Raw genomic sequence first — 25,619 nt, forward strand, 5'->3', positions numbered from 1 at the left:
CGACATCGAGCCGACAATGCCAACTTTCGACCGATATCGCACTGAAGTTGGCAATGTCGGCTGGATGTTGGCCGAAAGAAGCGACACGAGGCCGACAATGACAACTTGCGGCGGATATCGCACTGAAGTTGGCAATGCCGGCTCGATGTTGACCGAAAAAAGGCGACATCGAGCCGACAATGCCAACTTTCGACCGATATCGCACTGAAGTTGGCAATGTCGGCTCGATGTTGGCCGAAAGAAGCGACACGAGGCCGACAATGACAACTTGCGGCGGATATCGCACTGAAGTTGGCAATGCCGGCTCGATGTTGACCGAAAAAAGCGACATCGAGCCGACAATGACAACTTGCGGCGGATATCGCACTGAAGTTGGCAATGCCGGCTCGATGTTGACCGAAAGAAGCGACACGAGGCCGGAAATGCCAACTTGGGGTGGATATCTAACAGAAGTTGACAACGTCGGCTTGATGTTGACTGGAACGAGCGACATGACACTGACGCTTGCCGCAGTAAGTAAAAGGCAAAAACAGGGAGCTGGCTTTTTCTTTGCCTCGCAAGGTGCGGAAGTGACGACGGCGCTTCGGAGTTCCTGTTGAATTCAAGCGTTCGCGGCGGAGCAAGAAAGAGGGCCCCGTCGTGGAGCGAGACAATCGAAAAAAAAAGGCCGCGAGTCACACGAATCCGTTCTAGATCAACACGTGAAACATACTTTATTCGCCGTGGGGCTCAAAAAGTCGCTCCCCGCCAACTCGTTGAATTCTCCATAAGCTTTTGAAAAATATTTCTGTCTCGTGTTTTCTTTCATTTCACAGCATGTTTTGCGAACCATTCTATCCAAGTTAAGAGACCCATTCTGCCGTGCTGTGTTCCTACGCACCAGTCGTATTAAATCGGGTACACATTCCAACTTGGAGAGCAACGCAAGCGAAAATCTCAGACAAAAAAAAAAAAAAAAAGAAGAAGAAGAAGAAGAAAAATGATTGTTTCGTCCGGCAATCTCGAGCACAGTCTACAAGACTGTCACATGAGGAACACTCGGGAGCTGCTTCCGATTAAAATAGTTCAGACGCACGTCACAACTTCTTGTATGCTTTTTACATATGCCTTATCAAGACCCAAACGGGCAAAATTATGAATACGCGTTACAGCCTTTGGTGACACTTATACGTTACAGCCTTTTGTGACGCTTATACGTTACCTTTGATTGCGAGAATAACAGAACACTTGGAAACAAAATACTTGGAATCGCCTCAGAAAAGACGACAGGGCCTCCCGCCATTCTCGCTATATAGGTAGTTCCTGGCTCCCTTAATAGCCACAGTCTCCTTTCTTTGCTTTGACCCGAATTCCAAGTGTTCCATTGTGGTCGGTACAAGGAGTGGGTGGAGTAATTGATTTCCCCAGAAATAGTTTAACAAAGCCCCCTGAGGGAAGAAAAATAGGGGGGAAAAGGACAAATGACAGGGGTCGCTCCCGTCTCCTTATTATCCTCCTCAGAGTATGCCACTATATTTCGCCTCCTATTTGAGTGTTATTTAATCGATCATTAGATAAAAATCCGTTGCTTGTGGCAATGTGTCGCAGTCTTCTCGGTATACCACCATATGTGCGGCTGCTCAAATATGGCGCCGGTGACACCGCGCGACACTACGTGGCAGCACCCTACCTTTGAACCTGTTTGAACCCAAGCTAAACAAACTCTGCCATATGCTTTCTTACCATGCCCAGAGTCACTGTGTAAAATATTCGCTGTGACAGTTTGTCTCTTCGAAGGCGAGAGGGTAAAGTCTAGAGAGACCACGTGACGAAGTGACTGTCCAATCACGAGGCAGCATTAAGAGGGTATTCGTATACCAGAATGGGTCCATGGGCGCATCACCTTGAAATAACCCCCCCCCCCCCCGCGCCTTATATGGGAGATTAACCAATGACATCTCTCCGCGGACAAGTGGGGAGAGAGGGAAACTTGGGGGGTGCGCGGACATACTTGCTTAGCGTATTCAATTCAAATCTAATCATTTCAAGATGCTGTACGTCACTCATGCTCACGTCATCGTGAAACTGGACGTTCGCTGTTCTAGATTATCGCAAAAAACACTACGACGGTCTGCGAAATGAAATTTTGCATATGGCATCAGCACGTAAGCTTAGAGTGCAACAACTCTAAGATCAAAATGAGACGCCAGTTCCACGTTTAAGATAGTGAGTTTTCGTCCCAAAGAACACGTAATCATGATTAGACACCCTTCATGACACCCTTCACTTGATCGTAACTCAGAAATAAAGTGCTCAGTGGGAACTGTGCCGATACACTGTGTCGACACCCAGCCGGAAAAGCCTCTCATAGTACAGCCGGCGGAGGGATCCGATCCCGCCCCTGGCTAACCATCGAAGGGCTTATTCACACTGCGCAACTTTAGTGGTGCCCAACTACCAGGCTGCGCAGAGTGGAGCAGTGAACAGTAAAGCTATGATGGCTAAACTCGGTTGCAGTAGTTGCAGGAGGAATTCTACCGACAACCGCCAGGCGCAACGTGTCAATCACTTGGATTCTCCGCGGGATACGTCCAATCACTACGGGTGGTTTCCGCACGTAACTTCCAGAGCCGTTTATAGGGGGCTCTGGTAACTTCCTACGAGAAGCTCCCTCTGCCGGCACAGCCTTCGCGAGTGTTAGATGTGAAGACGCGGGAAGCATGCCAATTCCTACAGTAGTAGATTGTAGTCGTGTTCAACTTAAGACGGAAAAGAAATCTAGTCCGTCATCTACACACGCCGTTGGACATAAGGAGACAATACTGCGCGCCAGGAGAAGTACTGCAGCGCACCCATGGGGGAGGGCTCGCGTAGTGTCATGCAGCCAGTCTTAACAGCCAATACGGAAGCAGAGTGAGTATGATGGATTACATTATCAGGCGGAGGAGGGAGAGTGACGTCGCTAATATTTTGAGAGCTGAGGGACTAGATTTCTTTTCTTCTTAAGTTAAACACGACTATAGGTAAAACATTCCGTGACAACAGTGTGTTTTCGCGTTACCTCATGGCGAACTGCCAATCTTATTTGCAGTTCACTTGAACAAACGCAAAGATACGGCAGTTAATAAACTTTTAGGAAATCGTAGTTTTGCTCAGTCTTATACATGAACACCGCATACGGAAGACGGTGCGGTTAAAAGCTCAAAATTTGGATAATCAAATATTTTGGGAACACGTCGGGCAGTGAAAAATTTCAGATGGAAAAATTCTATTGAAGGAGAGAGAGAGTTCTTCAATGAACACAACAGTGTAGCAGCGTGCAAACTTGCAGTTACCATGCGTCGGAGACAGGCGAAGGCAGTTACGACGTCGCGCCGAAGGAAGGAACCCACTTCATTGCAACTTTAATTGCGCGGAACTGCTGCTGGAGAAACGTTGCAGCTTAAGTTGCTGCTTAAACGTTGCGCGGCAGACTTGTGCCCGCTACCAAAAAATAGGAACTAAATACCGTTACCCGTTACTTCAGAAAAAAGTAACTAAATACGTTACTCGTTACCAACATACAAAAGTAACGAGTTCTCGTTACTCACAGGTAACGAGTTACTTTTTCGTTACCGCCGCATAGTTAAAGGAGCCAACAAACATGCCGTCACTTGCCTTCAACTCATTATTAATGAGAAACTGCACTTTACAATAAGCTGATACTCGAAATTTACATCAGTGATCTTCGTTTTCTTTCGTGTGATGACATCTGCTGCCGAAGTGGGGGTGATCGGAGATTATGAAAACACAAGAAAAGACACCGGTTTTCGTGCCACCGATCACCAACGGTTCCCAAAAACAGACGAGGGGCTGCGTCATAATTTAGGGCTCTCAGAAGCTTAGCAAAGACAAGAAAAGCCTAGAAGTCGAAACGCGTTTTTTGTGGCCATAGCACAATTGGTACCCGTCCTCGGGAAGGAGTGATGGTCAGAGATTACGGAAACAAGAGAAAAGACACGGGCCTTCGTTTAAGACGATTCAGCACGTCAACAACACATCCAACGAGGGACTGCAATAATACTTTGAGTCACACGTGGTCGTGGGTCACGCAGGTCCACGCATTGCGCCACACGGAGTGCCGAAATGTGCTCTCCCGCGCTGAAGAAAAGGAACGAGTAACGTCAGTAACGGGTTACCAATTTTTGTAACTGATTCCGTTACTATTACCATTTTTTTAAAAGTAACTGAATCGTTACTTCGTTACCAAAAAAAGTAACCGTTACCAAGTAACGAGTTACTTGTAACGAGTTAAACACAACTCTGTTGCGCGGTGTGAATAGAGCCTAACGTAAGCCTGAATCAACCATTTTGTCCGCAAACGCACTCCTCGCCGAAAAGAGAATCGAACAGAAACAAACCCTCGTGTGCGAAAGAGGACGCAAAGAGGATGATACGTGTACTGAGACAACAAATGTGCAACTCTTCTTGGCTGATAGGATCTGCTCGATCTTCGCTGCTGTACAGGGTCGACCCCGAGCTACGCTTCCATGTACCGCCGTCGTTTCTTCGACAAGCAGCGTGTCCCCTGCATAGGTCCCGGCTCAATGTCTGTCCCGTACAGCGGTGGCTTGTTCTACATATTGGAGAAGTCACCATCTCCAAACTGCAGTGGGTGAGATGTTATCGAGGACACACAGCACATCTTCCTCATGTGCTCCAAGTATATGCAGACAGTCGCAGGACACTAGAAGCAAGTCAGGATCGCCAGGCCATTTGACCTTGTAAAGCTCCTAGGTCCTCAGCCATTCAATCATCAAGCGACTGCATTGAGAGCGCTCCTACGCTTCCTTGAAGAAACGCACCTGGTTGACATTTTGTGAGCATTTCTGGTCCCTCCTTTGTGACAAGTGTTCCCACTAATTCGCGATGTTTGTCTCCCCCCCCCCCCAAACTACTGGGTTTTGTTACTTTTTTGTCCCAGCTAACTGCGGCTAGGTGGCCTGTGGTAGCCAGTCTGACTTCGTCGTGACTTACGCCCCCATCTTTTTTTTTCCTCCTCTATCACATCTTGTGTGACATTTTCGAGCCCCCAGCTCAAAACCCCCCCACACGTACGTTCCTGAATACTTCAAAAATACAGCAGGGTGCCGCAAGACCGCGACACGAAAACGCCACAGCACTGCTAACATTCGGAAGATCCCTCTTTGGGGGGGGTCATAGCTGTATACTTGGCTTCTTAGCTAATCCGTCCTACACGCGGCACTTTTCACGCGAGGTAAAGCGTATGAGAGGCGACATGCACGGCGCGCGTGGTTATCCACGCTTGAACACGCTCGACATGCGAACAGCACGCCGCGCTTTCCAGACTGACGAGGCACACGCGAGGCGGCGGCGGCGGCCTTTACAACGCGGGGAGGTCAACAACGGCCCGAGTCACTCGTGCTCCAACCCAGACACGGGAATTTGCACGCGGCTAGGCTTTCCTCACACACGCGCGCGCGCGCGCACACACACAACATCAAGAAGCGAAGGAGAGAAGAGGCAATTTATTCTCTACATTGCATAATTGCCGTCATAGATGAGTGCTTGTGCCAAGAAGGCGACACGACTTTAAGTTGCATTTCCGTCGGGAGAGTGCCATGGGACTCTTGCGCGCTATTAATTAGTTGGCCGCCGCGAGTTTTTGATCGGTTTGTAAATATAATAATGATCATTCGGAGTTTGAAGTCGCGAGACGAAGATGATGACGAAAGACGTCAGTGGTCGATCAAGTGATTAATTTCCGGCGGCTGCGAGTTCTTTAACGTGCTGTGCAATCTCAGCACACGACACTCAGTATGTAACGTCCCCTGCGCAAGGCGATGTACCTAGGCAACCTGTACCACGCCGCCAAACTGATGGTGTGCCAACTGACACACCGTGGCCGGTTTTAAAGGAGAAGTGAAATAAGACTTCTTCATTCATCAAGCAGCCTAAGATGGCGCCATGCAAAGCACAACTTCGGTGTCTCGTCAGTGCGCAATGTAATTTACGAAACGTAGCATCACCGTAGCTTCTCGCTGAAAATTCGTGCGCCACACGTACACGACACGGCGTCACTTGCGGCGTACTCTCTACGTGTCACGGGGTGGCCATCAACGTCACTCATTCGGTTACAGAATGTCTGAATGAGTTGGGGGGTTTCTAGAAGGAGTGCAGACCAAGGACCTCTCTCTCGCGCGCTAGCAAGTCAGACACGATATCCTTCTTGCGTAAGAGCGCATGTGAATTTATGGAGGTGTCTCTCGCAGCTCCTTTAACGAGCTCGGTGTAGTAATTTTGCTCGCCTGGTCGTCCTGGAAACTCATTACGCATAATTTAGAGTACAAGCAGCAGGCCTATCACCTCTCCTAGACCGTGCAAGTAGAAACAGAAAGCAGATACGACGCTGCTAAGGTACCAGCACTTTGACTTTGAAAATCGCAGTCCCCGACTTAAGTGATTGATTTGGGTTTATCTGGCGCAAGGATAACAAAGATCAAGCTGCGCCGAAGTATAGCAGTCCCGACTTGAATGACGTGTATATGCATCAGAGACTGCTTCAAAAATGACGCTACTGTCGGAAGGCACCACGGGGCGGCAGCACTCGCGCATATCCTCCGTCGTCTTCTCAACACGTTGCTGGCTTCCCTCAGAAATGACAGAGTCAACAGACATCAACGCTCAACCTTGACAAGACGTTCTTCGCACGCTCGCTTTCGTCGACCAACCTGACGAGATGTTTTCGCTGTCAATTCCAGTCCGAGACCCCCCAGCGGGAAAAAGCTCCTCTCAAGCCCTGGATGAGCAGCGATGAACTGTCAAGCCATCGACACTTTTAGCGGTCGATATAGATTCATCCGGTCAGGTCGTCGTCGTTAGGTGGTGTACGCATTAGGTCCGAGCCAGGTACGCAAATGGATGTATGCCGCTAAAATATGCCCTCGGTAAATGCGTTTTTGGGGAAGGAGGAACAGATATCGGGAACGGCGGGTCGATTCCTGAGAAAGGTATTTCAACGCTCGTTGAATTCCCAGCCCACCCGTTCCTTTTTCGAAGGGAGTGAAAATAGTATTGGGTTGATCCGACTCAGGAGGATGAGAGATTTTGTAAACACGGCCATTGTGCTGCTAGATGGACGGGCGGTATATGTTCGATGGACAGTCGATGGCCGGTCGGGGGAAAGGTTAGAAGTATAGATGCGTTGGACGGTGTGTTTACTATTGCGAAATAGACTACATAAGAGGAAAAATAAACCAAGAGGAGACGTGGCGCACTCGGAACCCATCACGTGATTAAAAATGTAACGGGTGTGTTAAGTGTGACGCACACTGTGTATACACTGTGTATTCCAACAGACATGCACCAATACGAATGATACCACACTGAATGTTTGTAACAGTCGGGTCTCCAATATTTTTTCGTTGTGCCTAACTAATTAAGCAGATATGAAAAGGTCGATTAGCTAACTATTAATTTTTTATTTATTTTTTTTTAAGGGTCGCGATCTGTCAACTGGAAAGTCGTAGAACGCATAGAGAAAGACCTGACCGGAGTGCTTCCAAAACGGAATGCGTTTTGTGGCTTTCTTTTTAATCGGGAGAAAAAAAAATGCGAAAAAAATACATATAATGAAAGGTACTCAGAAACACATACGTAACAGTCCAGAGTTGTGCCTAACTCGTTACTTGGTATAACGGTTACTTTTTTTTTGGTAACGAAGTAACGATTCAGTTACTTTTTAAAAAATGGTAATAGTAACGGAATCAGTTACAAAAATTGCTAACTCGTTACTGACGTTACTCGTTCCTTTTCTTCTGCGCGAGGGAGCACATTTCGGCACTCCGTATGGCGCAATGCGTGGACCTGCGTGACCCACGACCACGTGTGACTCAAAGTATTATTGCAGTGCCTCGTTGGATGTGTTGTTGACGTGCTGAATCATCTTAAACGAAAGCCCTTGCCTTTTCTCTTGTTTCCGTAATCTCCGACCATCACCCCTTCCCAAGAATGGGTACCAATTATGCTATGGCTACAAAAAAAAAAAAAAAAAAAAAACGCGTTTCGACTTCTAGCCTTTTCTTGTCTTTGCTAAGCTTCTGAGAGCCCTAAATTATGACGCAGCCCCTCGTCTGTTTGTGGGAACCGTTGGTGATCGGTGGTACGAAAACCATTGTCTTTTCTTGTGTTTTCATAACCTCCGATCACCCCCTCTTCGGCAGCAGATGTCATCACACGAAAGAGAACGAAGATCACTGATGTAAATTTCGAGTATCAGCTTCTTGTGAAGTGAAATTTCTCATTAATAATGAGTTGAAGGCAAGTGACGGCATGTTTGTTGGCTCCTTTAACTATGCGGCGGTAACGAAAAAGTAACTCGTTACCTGTGAGCTCGTTACTTTTGTATGTTGGTAACGAGTAACGTATTTAGTTACTTTTTTTCTGAAGTAACGGGTAACGGTATTTAGTTCCTATTTTTTTGGTAACGGGCACAAGTCTGCGTAACATGAACATAGTATGATCAGTTTGCATCAAAAGGTACAACGTGTACAAGAAAGAACGTTCGAAACGTGCTCGAAGAGCAGGCGCAATAAATTGCCTGTTTGAAATATAGAGCCTCTCCCACGTGGCCTCAGGGCATGGCAGGAAACCTGATGAGGTGCCGCTTCATTCGAATCGTTTATCACCAATGAATTAAATCACAACGCGAGAAGGTGCAAATGTCTTAACATGTCTGAAGCTCGTATTTCTCCTTCGATAGTTTTCGCTCCGTTTACTCGCCAACCAGAAGACAGAACAAGGGCTTGAACGAGGTGTGACAGCAAGTTGGGGTATTCATCGGCACGGATTCATGACTGTAGAGCTGCCAAATGCATACACGGAAAAAGAGACACACACACACGGTGTCTCATCTGTTGTGTGCAGGGCCAGACATGTAGAAAATACTGCGGAAAACCATTTAAAATAGAGTACAAAATACTCAAAACAGAAAGTAATTTGAATAGAGTACCAAGTACTCTAAGAAGTATTTCAGATACCCTTCAAAGTACTTTAGTATTAACAGTAAGTGGAACGCGTATTCTGAACGTGGCCGTACAGATGAAAGGAATAAACTTCACGCGCCATACTTAAGCATGTCGTTTATTTGCAAGGTCTCGTGTGTCTCATAATTTTTGGTGAACTCAAGTAAACGTTGGTGATATGTTCTGACCCAAAACTTCGTAATCCCTCCTGTATGTCGGCACGGGTCCTTCAACTTCTGACGCGTGTTTATTGCTTTGGTGACCAATGAAATAAATGGCGGGATTATCTTGTACCTAATCCCCCGGGGATTGCCCCGGCAATATGAATAGGAACCGTTTTGTGACGAAGGGGCCGTGTATTGACAAGCAAGGCCAAGCGTGGGACCAGCCTATTGTACAGGAGGATAACTGACAAACGCGCGAATTAAAAAAAAAAAAGTCTGGACAATCTGGATACGCCGGGGAAGTGTGCTGGATACGGGTTGACGAGGAAGGAAAGTATTTTGAGCCCTGAGCAGCAAATACTGAAAAAAAAAAAGTATTTTAAATACCTTAAAAATACTTGTCGCGAAAAGTATTGAGTACAGTTCCAAAATACCGAAAAAAAGTATTGAAAATACTGTATTTCGAGTACGTACTCAAAATACTTACAAGCCTGTGCCATCACCTGCTCTCTCATCTGTCTGTGTGTCTCATCTCCCTTAGCGTCTCTGTTTTTCCGTGTATGTATATTTGGCAGCTCTACAGACACGAAGTTTTTAAACGTCTCTTTATGCCCCGTCCGTGTTATGTGGCGGAGTTCTAATTTAGGGGGTGCAGCGAGGACATTTCTTGCAATACTAATAATTCCTGGCTTCTACGTCGCCAACTACAACTACGATCATGAGCGACGCCGCATGCAGTGGTCGGACCGTGGATTAATTCTGCCCACCTGAGAGTTCGTATGCGTGCGCCGAAATTTCAGCGCACTGCACACCGTATTTAACGTCCCTCGAGGAAAAAGTGCCCGTCAAAGCAACTGTAATCCTGCCACAAAGTTGCTGGCACGCTAGACCGGGTTCGGAACCAGCAACTTCGCACTGTGTGCTGTATAGCGCTGATCCATTTTTTTTAATTATTATTTCATTTATTTATTTTTTCGAATGGTCCGCGAAGTGTTTTCTTGTAACATTGTTTAGACTTTTTCTTTCTTTTTTTTTACTTCCGTGTTAGCACCGCGAAGCAACTATGGCTATGAGCGGCGTACGGACGTGGACATATGGAGAGAGGACAGCAGGAAGGAGTGCGGGCCGGGGGGGGATGGTTAGTATGCGTCCTGGGCCGACTTCAGGGGGAACTGTGCAGACATTCGTCTGGAAAGTCTTCGAAAAAAAACCGGGGAAAACCTCAGACAGCACAGCCCGCGGTGACAGGATTCGAACCCGTGTCGTCGTGCACCTCCCAGTCTCAGCATGGAAAGCGGTCATCCTAACCACTAATGTCACGGGATCACTTGGCGGACACACTAACAAACGATCCACCGAGTCAATCTGTCAGCGGTCATCTTACAGCAATTAAGGTCAGCGTCTCACATTTAAGTTAGGTTTGTCGAGCGCTGTACACTGCGCACGCGTTAAGACTATACGTACACCACGTCGTTAATGCACAAAAATTCGTAATCTGAAAGCGTGAGAGAGAGAAAAGAAAATAAAAATAAAAAAAAGTGCGGCGGACTATCGTAATAACCCATGGCGCTCTCCTTTATGGACCTCCCGCCGTTCTTAATACAGGTGCGACAGCGATCCCATTATTTCTCCGTTTTTAGCCACTACGCGCCGCCGTAAAAGATGAAAAATAACGCTTTTAAAAAACTACGCGCGCGCGCCGCTATATCAGGAGAGCGAGTTAAGTCGCGAAAGAAGAAGAAGAAGAAGAAAAAAAAGCCATATATCACGAAAATGTTTCGCTTTCCGTTTCGTCTGTTCAAAACGAAACAAAAAGCAAACGCGAGACACGCGAATAAATACACGCGAAAATACAATGGCGCATTTTACTCACCGTGATCGCTTTACAAAAGCGGGCGAGAGTCGAAAATTGACGATAAATTCCCCGCGTTCCACGAGCGTTTTGTTTCCTCGCGACGAAACGACGCTCAGGTAAATAAAGAGACGCGCGTTATTTTTCCACCCTTTCTCCTTTTTCGAAGGGGGAAGGGGAGGTAGGCTTCGTTTCTAATCCCCCTGTACTTCCTGTTTTTCTGTCTCGTATACGACATCAGTTACCCGTTCTTTTTTCGAGCCACCCGCACGCAAACGTTGAGTAAATGAGCCATGAATCCTTTTCTTTCCTGTCGTCTGCATCGTAGCTTTCCGAATCCCCACATGCACAGAGTGGGGACCAAAAATGGCTTTCGGCCCGCAACGACAAATAAATGAGTTCATATTCTCCGATTCATTTTGGCCAAGCTGGACCACGATTCGGTTATTACGCTTTTTGTGTTTAAAGTGAGTTTCCTCGCGGAGTTGGTGACGTTATTCGTGCAATACGGCAGACGTTCGTGTAACGGAGCTTTTTTTAAGTTTCTTTTCCATGACAAGAACTATATGTCATCTGCTCGTAATGGCCTATACCTGGCATTATATCGGGAGTCCTTCCCGCCTAATGCGAGTACGTCGACAGTACAATACATCTTTGTTTTGGGAGCAGACGAAATAATGCGGCCTCTACGGGAAAGAGCAAAGCTGTTCCCTTCAGCTCTTCAGTTACCTCTAAACAGAGGCTGCATCACCCCCCCCCCACCCCACCCCACCCCACCTCCTCCCAGCGAGGATTGTAAGGATGGCTTACATGTTGGCCGGTTACATTGTACCGCGGATATGTAGTTCCCAGAGAATCGCAGGCATATGTGTTTCCTGTTTTTTAAGCGAAACTGAATCCCAAGAAAGGGTGTAAATAGGTGTGAAAATTGGAAGATTTTCCCGCAGACGTATGCGCACCAAGTATAACTAAAATTTCAGTAAAGTTCCACAGTAGTAAGAAAGAAAAGAAAAAGAAAAGACAGTCAGAAAGTAGGAAACGAAAGAGAACAGGGGGCTTAATCGCTTCATCGTCGTTACAGGTCGTTCCAAGCTAACGAGTGGCGGGAAATTCAAAAAGGCGGGCGGGAAATTTAAAAAGGTGGGCACATGATAAAACACGTGCACGGCGCTCTTCGCGCGATACGTGAAGGCCGTGGTACACGTCACGCGCAATGTGTCACGTGCCCATCACCTTTTTGAATTTCCCGCCACTCGTTCGCTTGTAACGACGATGAAGTGATTAAGCCCCCTGATCATATTACATTAAACCCATTTTGGGGCGCGAGTCAAAATACAGTTAAATATCTACGTTCGCCATAAATCACAAACGAACGTCAATCAAGAACAGACTTGTGCGTAACGCGTTACTAGTAATTGCGTTACTTGTAATCAATTACATTTTTGAGTATTTTTTTGAGTAATCAGTTACTTTACTGTCAAAGTAATTTTTCGAGTAATCAATTACTTTTCGGAGTAATCGATTACTCAGTAATTGATTACTTTTCCGGCAGATATTAACTTATCTTTCAGGTGTTCTGCCCCAGGTCAATCCCCTCATGCTGTCAGCCAGCCTTTGTTGGGCCGTTGTATTATAGCAAGGGGTGGTCATTGTAATAAAGTTCTGGAATTTCAGGGGCTCTCTCCCTACTCTTTTTCTACACCTGTGTGGTAGTACCTAGAGTCACTAAATAAGTGACTCTAGTGGAGCTTATTTAGTGACTCTAGTGGCACCTGAAGCTTTGGAAGTTTAGTGAGTCATGGGGAAGTTCCAAGCAATGTTCTTCCACAATCGGGTCAACGTCTTCCCGTGCGATGAATACAGTAGACGTACAGATCTACTTGTCCTAGGCATATTTTTTTTTGTAATCTCATCTGTACTGCTTTTGGGCCTTTTTTTTCTTTTTCTTTTCTTTTCTGGGGCACACAAAGATGGGTACAATTTGCGTTTATGCAGAGTAACGACTGGAGTAACGCGTTACTTTTCTACTCATTACTCAATTACATTTGGAGTCGAGTAATTGGTAACGGTAATCAATTCCTTTTTCCGTACAAGTAATGGTAACGGTAATCAATTACTTTTTTCGAGTAACGGGCACAAGTCTGTCAAGAATCACCCTACAGCTATACCACCTAGAACACTGCGAACCCACCCCGCAGAAGCGATCTCACACTCCATCCATCCATCCTACGATCAGCTTACAACTCTATTGACACGGGAAGTGAGCAATACCACGATGAAGATCCATGGCGGTTGTTACACGCGAGGCGTAAAAGACAGTGGAGGGGCCACGATCTCGGTACCTCTCATCTGCACCGATGAACAACGAAAACAGAGTTCCCTCCGCATTTCGCGGAAGAAATCATCGCTTAATTATGTGCCGGTGCTAAAAGCGTCCCAACCACTTCTCCCCTCCTTTCTCCCCTCCTGTTTCTTTATATACCTATATGTATATACACATAACGTCATACCCTCAACCTGTCTCACTTTCTTTCAAGACAGCCTTCCGTTTCACTTTAGTTTTTGTTATTGTTCCGTTTTCACACGACTGAACAAGAATTACCGAGGTAATCCGGTCGAGAAAGTTCGAAGCGTTCTTGTTTCTTTTTTTTTTTTTTTTTCTGCTGTCGTTATTGTGCACCGTTATTTATTCGCTTTCTTCTTCTTCTTCTTCTCCTGCTCTTCTGGCAGACGGATAAAGATAGGAAGAAGGAAAACAAGAAAAGTCTCGTCGGGCAAACACCGCCGCGGCCTGATTTCATTATGTCTTCGCGCTTGACTCAACACTGATTTTCATCAACAACGATTAATGTTTCATCCACAATTAGGTTGTTAGTGGATGAAGCGCTGATGGTGGTCAGGTGTGTTGTGTTTGCTGCGATGTAGGCGATATCGGGCGATCTGCTCAGAGAAGAGCTCAAATGATGGGTTCCTGATGAACCTGCGTCGGTGCGGTGTTTATCGCGTTCGTACTGCATTCAACAAGTCGTTGGTAAATCGTAGAAAATTGTAAGCACATTGTGTATTTAAAGGGAACGACGCCACCCGTTGTGACCGCCGTAGGTAAGGTTATCAGCCTAGCCGCTTATTTACCATTAAGCAAACTAGAAAAATTACTCAACAAGTAATTTCTTGACGTAACAACAGCGTTAAAGGTAGTGGAAAGCAGTAGACAAGCATGATACGCCGGTGATGTGAGGAGAGACTTTGTTGCTTCTAAATACCATATGCGGAACCATACGACCGACAACGCGCTATCAATATTTTTAATTTGCCATGAAAAATGCGGCGTAGTGGAGCGGTGCGACGCCTGGTGTCAAACAACCCCCTGTACAGCGGGCAATACTGAAAATTGGTATTACACACTATTACATCGGAACTTCGTTATTTTTAGTAACCATATTATTAGCTTCCCTGTTTACCTATGCATTTTGAAACCCCTGCTAACAGTGTTTTTTGCGAAGTAACCCAGCGCTGGCCGATGTTCGATGGAGGCTCTCCCTACTTCTCTGCTGCGCCTGCGCGCTCCTTCTGTTCGCGGCCTCTTTCTAACGAACAAACTCTCTCTGTGAACCTCTGACACATTTTTTTCAACGGCTCAGCATTTCATTTCAGTTCGCTTATCCGTTTATCCTCAGATGTGGATCGTTGTGTGGATTGCAAGGGCAGATTTTACGGTGGATTGTGGTGAGTTGTTATGTCGGGCCCAGTGTTATACGCATGCAATGTGGTTGCCGCCGTATGTGGCAGGAGTACGGATTCATTTCGAATATTTAGTACAGTGTTGCCCGTAATCTTTAATTGTAATTTTCTAATTAATTGCACCGTCGATTGGAATGAAATTTGCGCAGTTTTTGTCCAGTTGGCTTGGACTATCGACTAGCCAAAATAAATGACATTTGATCGGTGCTGCTTTACAGTACCTTTAAACAGACCTGGTAAATAGCTAAAATAAAACGAAACGAGGCAGTCATTCTAAAGGCGTTCCACTGCAGACGATAAAGTACCGTGCTCCTGTAAAGCGTGCTTTACCTCGGTAAGAGTCATTGTGAGGAGAAGCATACTTTACAGATGGCATTAGAAAGCCTTGCTGGAAGTGAAGGTCGCGCTAACGGCTCTGCTACGCAAGACGTTCTATACGCATTCGATTAAGGCACTGAACAATATATTTCGTTGCTCGGGCGTTAACATTTGTTCCCTAGGTTTTCCTTCGTTTATTCTTTTTTTTTACTGCTATTTCACAGAAGGATGCTATTTCACACCAAAAGGATGCATCCCAGAGCGTCCACAGTACACGGTATTGACGAAGAACTGTCATGAAAAACTTATCTCTTATCGCGCAAAAGCTGGTACAAACTCATAAAAGCACGTTGGGGAGAAGAAAAAAAAAGTGGGGGCTACACAGATTCCGGCGTTAGTGGCTATCGCTACTTGGCGTCAGACTTGTACGTATTTGGAGTATTGTATTTAAAATACTGTATTTTAAATACAATTTGCGGTATTTTGGTACTCTACTCAATACTTTTTGTTTTGTGTATTTGTACTCTATTTAAAATACATTTTATGGTATTTTCTACTCAATACTCTAATTACATATTTTGGATCTCCCTCTCAAGCTTTCTGTGTCTCGTCTTTCCATTATCTTGCGTGTTCAGTGGAAACTTCCTGAGTCCCTCGGACTTGACCCGGACATTGGCCCTTCTTGGAAGTCTCCATTTAGAGATCTTGCCCCGTATGTACTAATCCTTTCCGGATGAAGGTTCTATTATGTGTGCCCTAATGTGGTAACGCCGAATTCTGACCTCGCCGAGCAGGGACCTGCTAGATAATTAATAATTAATAATTGGGTGTTTACGTCTCGAGACAACGGAGATCATGAGCGACGCCACAGCGGTCGGTCTGTGGATTGCTTTTGCCCACCTGAGGGTTCTTTAACGTGCAATGAAAGCTCATCACACGGCACCCCGTGGACCTGCTAGAAGTTTGATTTGTTCTGGGTCACATATACTTAGTGGAGTTATATGATATCTCTTTGTCATCTTTTTGGGACTTCTGTTTAGATGACTCCTATCATACAGGGACGGCTTGCATAGTACGCGGGTTTTAGGTTATTCATGTCACATAGGGGCAACTCGCCGCATTGACCAGTGACTGGTGACTTTTTCAGTTCAAGGATAAATAGTATCTTAATTGTATTTCAAATACTTTTTGAAGTATTTCGTACTCTATCGTAATTACTTTAATTTTCATGTATTTATACTCTATCTTAATTACATTCTAACGTCAGTATTTATTATCTTATCTTGAATACATTTTTGAGTATCTTGTACATGTCTGCTTGGCGTCCATGATTTGCGACACAGCTTATATAAAAATATATAGATACATCAAGCCTATCGCATCACGGGAATAGCACGAGCAAAAAGAAAAAAAAAATATCGAAACAAATCCCACAACATCGAAACAGAAAGAAAGAAAGAAAAAAAGTAGTAGCGCAAGGAAAGCACGAATACACAGATACATATTTTAAATGCATCAACTTATCCTTCGTGCCTACTAGACAGGGTACTCAATAAGAGCTCGACGGCCACAGCACATATCCATCTCAATCCAATTTCCACAACGCGTGGCCCACGCTCCATCTCTCCTTGGTCCACTCGCTGGATTGAGAGGTTAAGGGGGGAAAAAAAGAATAAGAAGAAGAAAAAAAAAAGAAAGAAAATCCTCTCACATCGGCAACAGCCGCTCTGCCGTTATAATGTTATAGCTTCCTGTTCGATAGCGACTGCCGTCCTCGCCAATACCGAGTTATCATCCGCGTCAGGAAAGCAACACTGCCGGGAATAGTTTAAAATTGCTTATGAGCCACAAAAGGCAGGAGTATAGGCGTCGGTGTGCAGTGCGAAAGGATGTTTCCTTCCTGCATTATTCATTGGCTACATTCGCAAAAAGAAAAAAGAAAAAGAAAGAAAGAAGGAGGAGGAAAAGAGGAGAGTCTAGTTTCCGATGCTCTTGCGCCTTTTTTAATCACCAGCGTGCGCGTCAAATGTTCTGCTGTCGGGATCTACGCCTGCGGTGAAAAGCTTGGGCGCGAAAAAAGTAGAAAAGCTGACACCTCTGATTAAACGGATAAGCTCTGATATGCACCATTCCATGTTTTTCTTTACAATCTTTTTTGCTCTCTTTCTGTTTAAATGTTACGCTACCAATGAAGGGAAGAACTTATGATGTTCTACCGAAGGTTTAAAGCTTGAGTGAAAGCAACGTGCAGAAAGAGACTTGATATTAGTACGTTGTGTAAGTGTGGACGAAGTGCGTCACACATCGCCATCACCATAATCTTGACACTTTTATAACACCTCTCTCTCACTGGCTTTACGTGTAAACCAGTGGTTGCCAAGCTGTGGGTCGCAGCACGTTCCGAGGGGGGTCAGAAGTGGCCCACGAATTTAAAAAAAAATGCCACGCCATGCCCGCTATTCTGCAGGAAGTACGTCGCAACAGACCCGGAGGTTTCTCATCAATGCGCTTTCTGCGGGTACGCGATGCTTCCGAAGCTTTCACACAGCCTCGCCTTCACGCCTGCTTTCACTTGTGCACGAGAACAAAAATTTATGTCATGAGGTCCACCCACTAAGGCCACAGCGTGTGCGTCTATCGCGGCATACACGGACCCTTCGCGGGGCACCGCACAGCGGCGTCTTCTCGAATTAGAGCGGACACGAAAAACTAGTGATGTAGCGATCTTTTCGCGAATATTCGGTTCGCAGTCGAACCCCGCTGGCTCGCGAGGTTCGACGAACTTTCGAAATTCAAGACAGATTCGCCGAGGTTCGCAAAGGTTCGCGGACTTGGCCTTTCTCGTGAAAAGTTGAAAAGGCTGCGACTGATATAGCTCTTCAAATTGAAATGTCTGTTGGTCAAACGTGCGAAAACATTGGTTTGGCTAGTCAGCACAAGTTAACGATGAAACGAGCGCAGTCCGGAGAGGGACCGAGAAAGAAAGACACCACGCAGGCACCGACTAGCAACTACGGAAAGTTTATTGAGAACAACAGTTCTTATAACCACTACCACCAGGCAGTGCGCTGGAGATTGTAATAATGTACCCGCATCTATCAAACCTCCCCCTTATGTCGTCTGTCTGCGCCTGCTCCGAAATAGTTTGAAATGGCATGTTTTGAAGACAAGCGACGCACAGGAAAACACGGTTGTTGCCCGGCGGTGTCTCAGTCGCGCCAGCAGGTGGTTCGGATATACTTTTTCCCTTCCGATCCACCTCGCTAATGTAATAAATATATAGCACACAGAAAAATATAGCAAAATTTAAATATACCACAAGTATTTGGCGGCTTTTCGACTCGTAAAACATATGCTTCCGCGTCCGGTAAGGAGATCGGCGCACATGCGCATTCGAAGTCGAACTTCTGCGAACTTTTTCGAAGAATTTCGTTAATTTTTGTGAACGCAAACCTCGAAAGGTTCGTGACATCACTACGAAAATACTAAGAAACCCCTTTCGCTTGCGTTGTCTGTGGAGCGAAGCAAGCAGTTGTGCAAGCATGCAGTTGTGCAGCATGCCGCTGTGCAAGTCTTTTTGGTCCAGAGAACTCGCTCTGAATGTAGCTTCAATAAAATGTCAGTGTATCTTTTTGGGGAACGCTGGTAACATTTCCTAGAGCTTGAGGAACACACAAGACGATGAGGACAACGTCTTTCGTTGTTCCTCATTCTAATTTGTTCACAATATGTTTGCCCAATATTGGAACATGGCCCACTGGATCAACACTGAATCAAGGACCAGCACTGCCAATATACAGCCAATATTAGGCAAACATGTTGTGCTGCTTGGGGTTGAAAGACAGGTATGGTGGATCCCCCGTGCACGATCGAAACCGCATTGTTAGGGCGTACCAGCGAAGGAAGGACATAAAATAAAATAAAAATTACGGAGACCCCAACCAGTCTTTATTATAGTGCAATATTAGGCAGACACAACGGTACGGTTTAACCTTCGGCGACGTAACAAAAATAATAATAATAATAATGATAAAAGAGGAGAGCAACAATGACACTAATGGCGACAAGCACGACGAATAGACGATAACTACGCATGTTATCTATTAACTACTAAATTGTGACGCTCGTAAAATGATGAAGCACTGCGTAGAACGTTTATAGTCTGTGGTTTTCCCCAGACTCAGGGGAAAAAAAAAAGTTACCAACATGGCCAACTTACGAAGCACACACTTCTCTATATCACTGCCGTCACACTCACACATATTCTCCAACATATATCCCCCTCTCTCTCTGCTCGCAATCCTTTCCTCCGAGGCAACAGACAAACCCAACCGAGACAGGGCTGCCCTACATCTACCTCGCTCTAAGACATTACAAGCATACACACACAAAAAAAAGAAGAAAAGAAGAAAGAAAAACAACACGACTGCCGAGAAATCTACTCGGCATTACCCTACATCCCGTCTTTTGCATATCCGCTCTCATCCATTCCTTGAAAACCACCTTTTCTTTTCCCCCGCAATATGTAATTTTCCTCAGCCCGCATCGTTATTTTCATCCCTGTCCGCGCCTTCACCCCTGCCTGAAATTACGACATTATGCAACTATCACCGGGAAGATTTCTTCCCGTGCAGGGGTTGGGGGGATTTAAACTGCATAATGCGGCTCTCGCAGGTACCTTTCTTTTTTTTAATCTGCTCGTCTTCCTCGACAAAGGAGTCTTATTTTGTTCGTCGACATACCTGTCTTATTACTCGCATGATTCGGATGTTGATGTCACTGCTCTCTGGGGTGTGCTAAGAGCCATCTTGTGAAGTGCTCTTCAGGTATACGAAAAGAGCGCACGCGCTTCTTTGGGAAAGCAGTCGCTTAGGGAGTCATCATGCAAATTGCTGCATATATAGCTACATTGCTTGTGCGCCTTCCAGGTTGCCCGGATGAACGCGCGTTAAGCACCGACGAGCGTTGGCGTCGTCGCGAGACAACCGACTGTGCAAATCCTCGATCAAAGAGAAAACCAACATTCACGAGGCTTCTGCCACGCAATAAAGGAGAGTGAGTTCTGCTTACGGACTTAAAAGACGCTACGAAAACGAAAATTTTCTGGGTATACGCAATAAAGCCCTATTCCGGATTACTCTATTTCGCAGATTTGCGGTCGGCGTTGATTTTCGAAAGCCACGGCACATTAAACGAACGACTAAAAGGTCATCTGGTGGTATAGATGGGAAGTGCGCTGCCTGATGTTCTGCCTTACGGTTCCAGCATGCTTTCCACGTACTCAGCACAGATCGACCTTGAAGTCGGCCCAGCACGCGCACTGGGCCCCCTACCATACACCATTCCCGATGTCCTGTCTTCGTCTGTACACTGTTCACAGCTACTGTTGCCTCGCAATGCTCACGTCAATATAGACAGAATGTGTTCTTTTAGGGCTGTGTAAAACAAAAGCAGCGTCTTTTTTTTTTTGGAACATTTCAAGCGCTACAGATTGTGTACCGTTACCAACTACAGTCAAACTCCTTTATAGCGAACACCTTTTTAACGAAAATACCACTACAGCGAATTTTTTTGCGGTCCCGCTGGAGCCCTATAGGTCCAATAATGGACATCCTTTTAAACGAAAATACCTTTACAGCGATTTTTTTTTTTTTTGTGTCCCCTGAGTTTCGTTGTAAAGGAGTTTGACTGTAGTACCGATTAGGTAAGTGATATTTTGTTTCCGCCGAGATGCAACGGCTATTACCCACACCAATTACGTGTGGACCTTTACGTAAGGATCACGCAAACCAAGCTTACAACGGACGTCACTGCATTCCTTTTTAAATTACGAGCGTAACGCCACAAACATGCGAGACAGCTTTGCCACTTACGCAGAAGTAAACGAACCACTCGCTTCGTGATACCCATTTAAGCGCCCGTGTTTATAGAATGCAGATATATATATACTTACTCCAAGACACGTGACCCGCGCTCCAGTTGGGCGCGACATCGCGAACCCCTCTCTAAATCAAGCTTTGGCTTCGCAATTTGCATAACAAATTGACGACCAAGCTCTCTGTAACTGATTGCTGACCCGAAACGAATGACCACTCGACCGCCACCCCGCGTGATGCGGGCCCAATTCGATGAAGCGCCACCTAACATCAGTGAGTGCGCCGAGTGAAGGATGCGCATGCGCCATGGGCAGAGCCACATCTGCTGCGTGAATAATTTCTGAATCCCTATACTTGTGAACGGGCGTCAACTGCGTGCTTCCGTGGATCCGCTCTAGAGTATATTATGAGCGGGTGCCTCGCTTAATATGCGAGTGTACTTCATCGGGAAAGCGTGGCACTGACGCACAGGGCGGGTCACAGGGTACGAGCGTGCCATCAGCATCTTTCAACGGTGTGTGAGATATAAACCCTTCCAAACCCACCCCTTTCGAGGTATCGGGGAAAAAAAAAGTACTAGGGTATAGAAATGCGGGGTAGTTGGAATGTTGATATAGTGTGTCAAACAAGCCTGTCGTTGTGTGCACTGTCACCTTTTCGTCATGTTTTTTTTTCTTTTTCTGTTTTTTTTTTTCCTGGCTGCTCGTTTCTTTACACACCAAGTCAACATACCAACTACACCGCATTTCTACGCTAGTGTATAACCCCGTGATATTTTCCCGTGTTCGAACTAAGAAAGGCACGAAATGTAGTGCGTCAACTCTAAAACAGTGTTAGTCCGCCGGAGAAGTTACACTGCAGCGCCACCAGGTGCCGCCCATGAGGTTCCTGTAGTTCCGGCGTCGCGCTCTACCTGTCGCGACGTAAAATGATGCGGCGGTGCTTAAAGAAGCACTGAGGTGGCCCCCAAATTCTTTTGTTTTTCGCTGTGGCAGGTTTTGCAACGAATAAAATGAGCTCCTGCGAATGAACGACGAGTGCAGGTGACATGGCACAGCGCGCGAAAAGAGCGTATCGGAGAACGATGGGAACGTCGTGACGTAACGTTTTCCCACGCCATGTGACCCGTGACGTAATGCAGTACAGCTGAAGCAGATATAAGCGGCGCGTGAGCTGAGAAGAAACAAACAAAGAACAAAAAAGGCACGGGGACTTCTCTACGTCACGCGAGGCTCGTGTCGGCCGTCCGCGGCTGCTTTCTCAGACTGTTTTTTTTTTTGTGTAAATTTAATTGATTAATTTAATTAATCAGATAAATATAATACACCGCAGAGGGAACATATTTTGCGTGATGGCTCCTGATGGACAGCTTGTCGAACGAGACAGGGTTTCGAGCCACGTTAAACGTTACCTCATTGCTCTTTTTTAAACGTGTAGTTCTCAGGTTACCATTATAGTTACATCAAAGGCTACGGGTGGCGCTTGATCTTGAGGAAGTAAGGAAGATTTGATTGGCTGCTGTGTGAGAAGGGGATAATGATTGACGAAAGCCAAATAGCAAGAAAACGGGGGCAAAGCGAGCTCTTCGTACCGATCAGAAATAGATAAATACAGATACAAGTGCAGCCGCCAACGACGGGCACACAAACCGGTCGCTGCGTGCTCATTAACTTGCTATATCTTGATTCAATCACCAATGATGCTCTCGTATATTATAGCCAATAAAATCCTCATTATTCCGCGGACGAAACCCGTACAGGAGGAAAAAGAAGAAAAATAGACGTTGTCATCGGGTTTCTTCTTCTTCTTCGTCTTTCTCCGCAGTGGCGCATAGCACGGGGCAATAGACGATTTCAGAAATTGCATGGATGGCCCACCAGAGAGCGCCGTGTTGCGAAAGCTCCGCTGCACCTTGGGATTTAGTGTTCATGAGTCAGAGAGAAGAAGAAGAGCGCAAACGGTTTCGGTTTTCTTTCTCCTTCACCTCCCGCACCTTCAAGAAACAGGTAGACGAGCACGAATGCAAACCATTTCCCACAACGCATTGCGCGATGCGCGTGACTTGCGCGACGGAGGGCCCCCGTGCGGAGCACAAGGGCAATATCTGAAATCGCCTATTGGCCACGGATCGTGACATCGGGTCATCGGGTTTTGCGCCTTTCTGTTTCTACAAGTCATTCTTCTTCGTTGTTTCACATGTGGTATCTCAGCGAAAATGTCGATACAGCCAAGATACAGCTCCCGAGCTTTATCAACCTATACAGCTCTTGTTGTTGGCGTGGCGCACGATCTCGAGCGACGAATGCTCTGCCTTTGAACTGATGGAAGCGAAATCCCTTAGCAGGATTCTTCCCACTCTAATTCACTCTTCACCAGCCCTGAGGCTGGTGAAGTCTGAGTCTGCTGTGTATCAAGCGTACTACACAACAGCCTAATTTTATGTAACTGGCTGCATATTTTTGAACGGTGCTCGTGTAAGGAACACTGTTACCTGTATCCCGCGTAAACAACCGCGCACAATCGACAAATCACCTTGAGAAAATGTGTCTTAAAAGCCTCGTACCCCTATAGATATCCATCATACGAAAGGATTGATAATTCCTCATTTTAAATCCAACCGTAATACTTCACAGACATCGTTTCACGAAAAAAAAAAGAGAAAAGCATATTTCGAAACATTACTTTCATCTTTCATTCACTCACAAACAAATACACGAAATGACGGGAATGGGGGGAGGGGGGAAGGCAAATAAACGCAGTGCCTTCATAGCTTCCCCGAGGCGCTTCTCCCACCTCGTATATATTACCTGAGCCAATTCTCGCTTTTGATGATTTCTAGAAAGCAGTTTTTTTGCACACAGGAGCGATGGATGCAAAAGCCTTTGCTCTCTGGTTTAAAATCCACCGCTGCTTCCGCGAAAGAAGAAAAGGAACATTTTCTTCCCCTTTCCCCTTTCAAACTCACGCTCACATCCACCTTATAAAGGACAGGAACGAATTGCCACGTGAAAGAGGGGGAGAAGGAGATGACTTTTAAAAAGCTGCCAATCGCTTATCCGATCGCTTACCGTTATAATTCAGTCGCCATCATTCACGCGTTACCCGCGCTGTTACATTTTTTTATTACACATATATACATACATTACACACACTTTTGCTTTACATTCATTCCTGCGCTGACACCGCTTTAGCTGCAACGGTGAAAGTACCACATTTTTTTTCGGAGGCCAGCCGCAATTTCCTGGCAACCGTGGCGAGGACTTCCGACAGTACACGCGCATGTCGCAAAACGAGTAAAAAAAAGAAGTAGCGGACGAAATAACGGGTACACCTCATATATACAAAAAGGGTACTCGTGATTGAACGGTCTACAGGCACGAACGTTCGAGGGAGAGAAACTTGCTTTCAAAACGAATATATGTTTTTGCGAGAGCGCCCCGAGGGGTGGCAGACGATCAGACCAGTGTTTTCCGCTCTAGTACGCTTCTCGCCATATCTAGCGGGTCGTGATGTATAAGCGGCGAAGCCGATCTATAAACCAACATGACGGGAAGAGAATAAAGAATGCCTTTCCATTTTTCCCCACAGAAGCAACGCGTTTTTCTTCTTCTTCGAAGTGCGCGATCAGGAAATTGCGAAATATTTCGTCGGCGTCGACGCCAAACAACGGCCGACGGCGGAGCAGCGTCAAAGCGTTCATAACCGGTGAGGTTTCTTTGGACCGGATGCATGAAACACAACTTGCTGTGACCGAGGAAAGCTTATGGGGCACGCAGAGTGATGCTGCGTGAACATATTTGTTTCTGCCAGCGGTGTTGAGTAGTTGTAGCGCTCTCCTGCGGGCATGACTGTCATTACTGTTGGTAAAGCACACAGCTTTGGGGCTGTACATGCACGCAACCGACGAGAACATGTAAATCACGAAAACGCAACGAGCAAGAGGTGTCGTCCCTTCCGCGATACTGCTACATGGAGGGATGCGGATCTCAATCATCTTGAAATACTTGTTTGTTTCGTTCTCTACACATGCCACAAACGAGTGTCTCCGCACTGTTACAAAGCAGGTACCCGGCTAAGGCCACCAGCAATTTGGTGCCGTCCGTGGCACAAATTGGGTCAAGGCACCCCCAGGTAGTCAAGATCAGACTGTGGAACAACCACTGATGCATCGCTCATGACCGTAGTTATCTGGTGACGTAAGGTCACGAGTTACTGTAACAATCCTCCACATATCGTCATAACGACAGGGCGAGAGTCCATATCTTTGAAAGAACAACAAATGCATTGATGATCATGAATGGGCAAATTTTCTTCTTTCATTTTTTCTTTCTTTCAATCAATCAATCAATCAATGGGGAAATTCGCCACCTGTGTGCTCTTTGAAACGTTGTAAGCGTATCCCGTCTTTACGCGTTAGGGGCATAAGTGGATCTTCTGCAGTGCCTTAGACATCTGACTAGTGCGCCTTTCCAGTCGGTTTCTTTTATTTATTTCTTTTTTCCACGTCCACCAAACCTCACATATTCGCGCATGAATTAGGTCGCGCCTCAAACAACCGTCCGAGAAGCGCATGAAGCGAGTCGATCATCCTGCTATGCCATCCACACATTCATACACGTGTACACAGTTTCTCAAAGAAAACGAACCAACGCATAAAAGATTGGCA

The 25,619-nt window shown here is 46.0% G+C and overlaps 1 protein-coding gene across 1 annotated transcript in view; it reads right to left on the reverse strand.

Moving 5' to 3' along the window:
* LOC135386211 (poly(rC)-binding protein 3-like) overlaps positions 1-25,619 on the reverse strand; it is a 286,711-nt gene that overhangs the window by 244,347 nt on the left and 16,745 nt on the right. The gene's annotated exons all lie outside the window — the stretch shown is intronic.

This window comes from Ornithodoros turicata, chromosome 2, assembly GCF_037126465.1.
Source record: "Ornithodoros turicata isolate Travis chromosome 2, ASM3712646v1, whole genome shotgun sequence".
NCBI classification, from domain to species: domain Eukaryota; kingdom Metazoa; phylum Arthropoda; class Arachnida; order Ixodida; family Argasidae; genus Ornithodoros; species Ornithodoros turicata.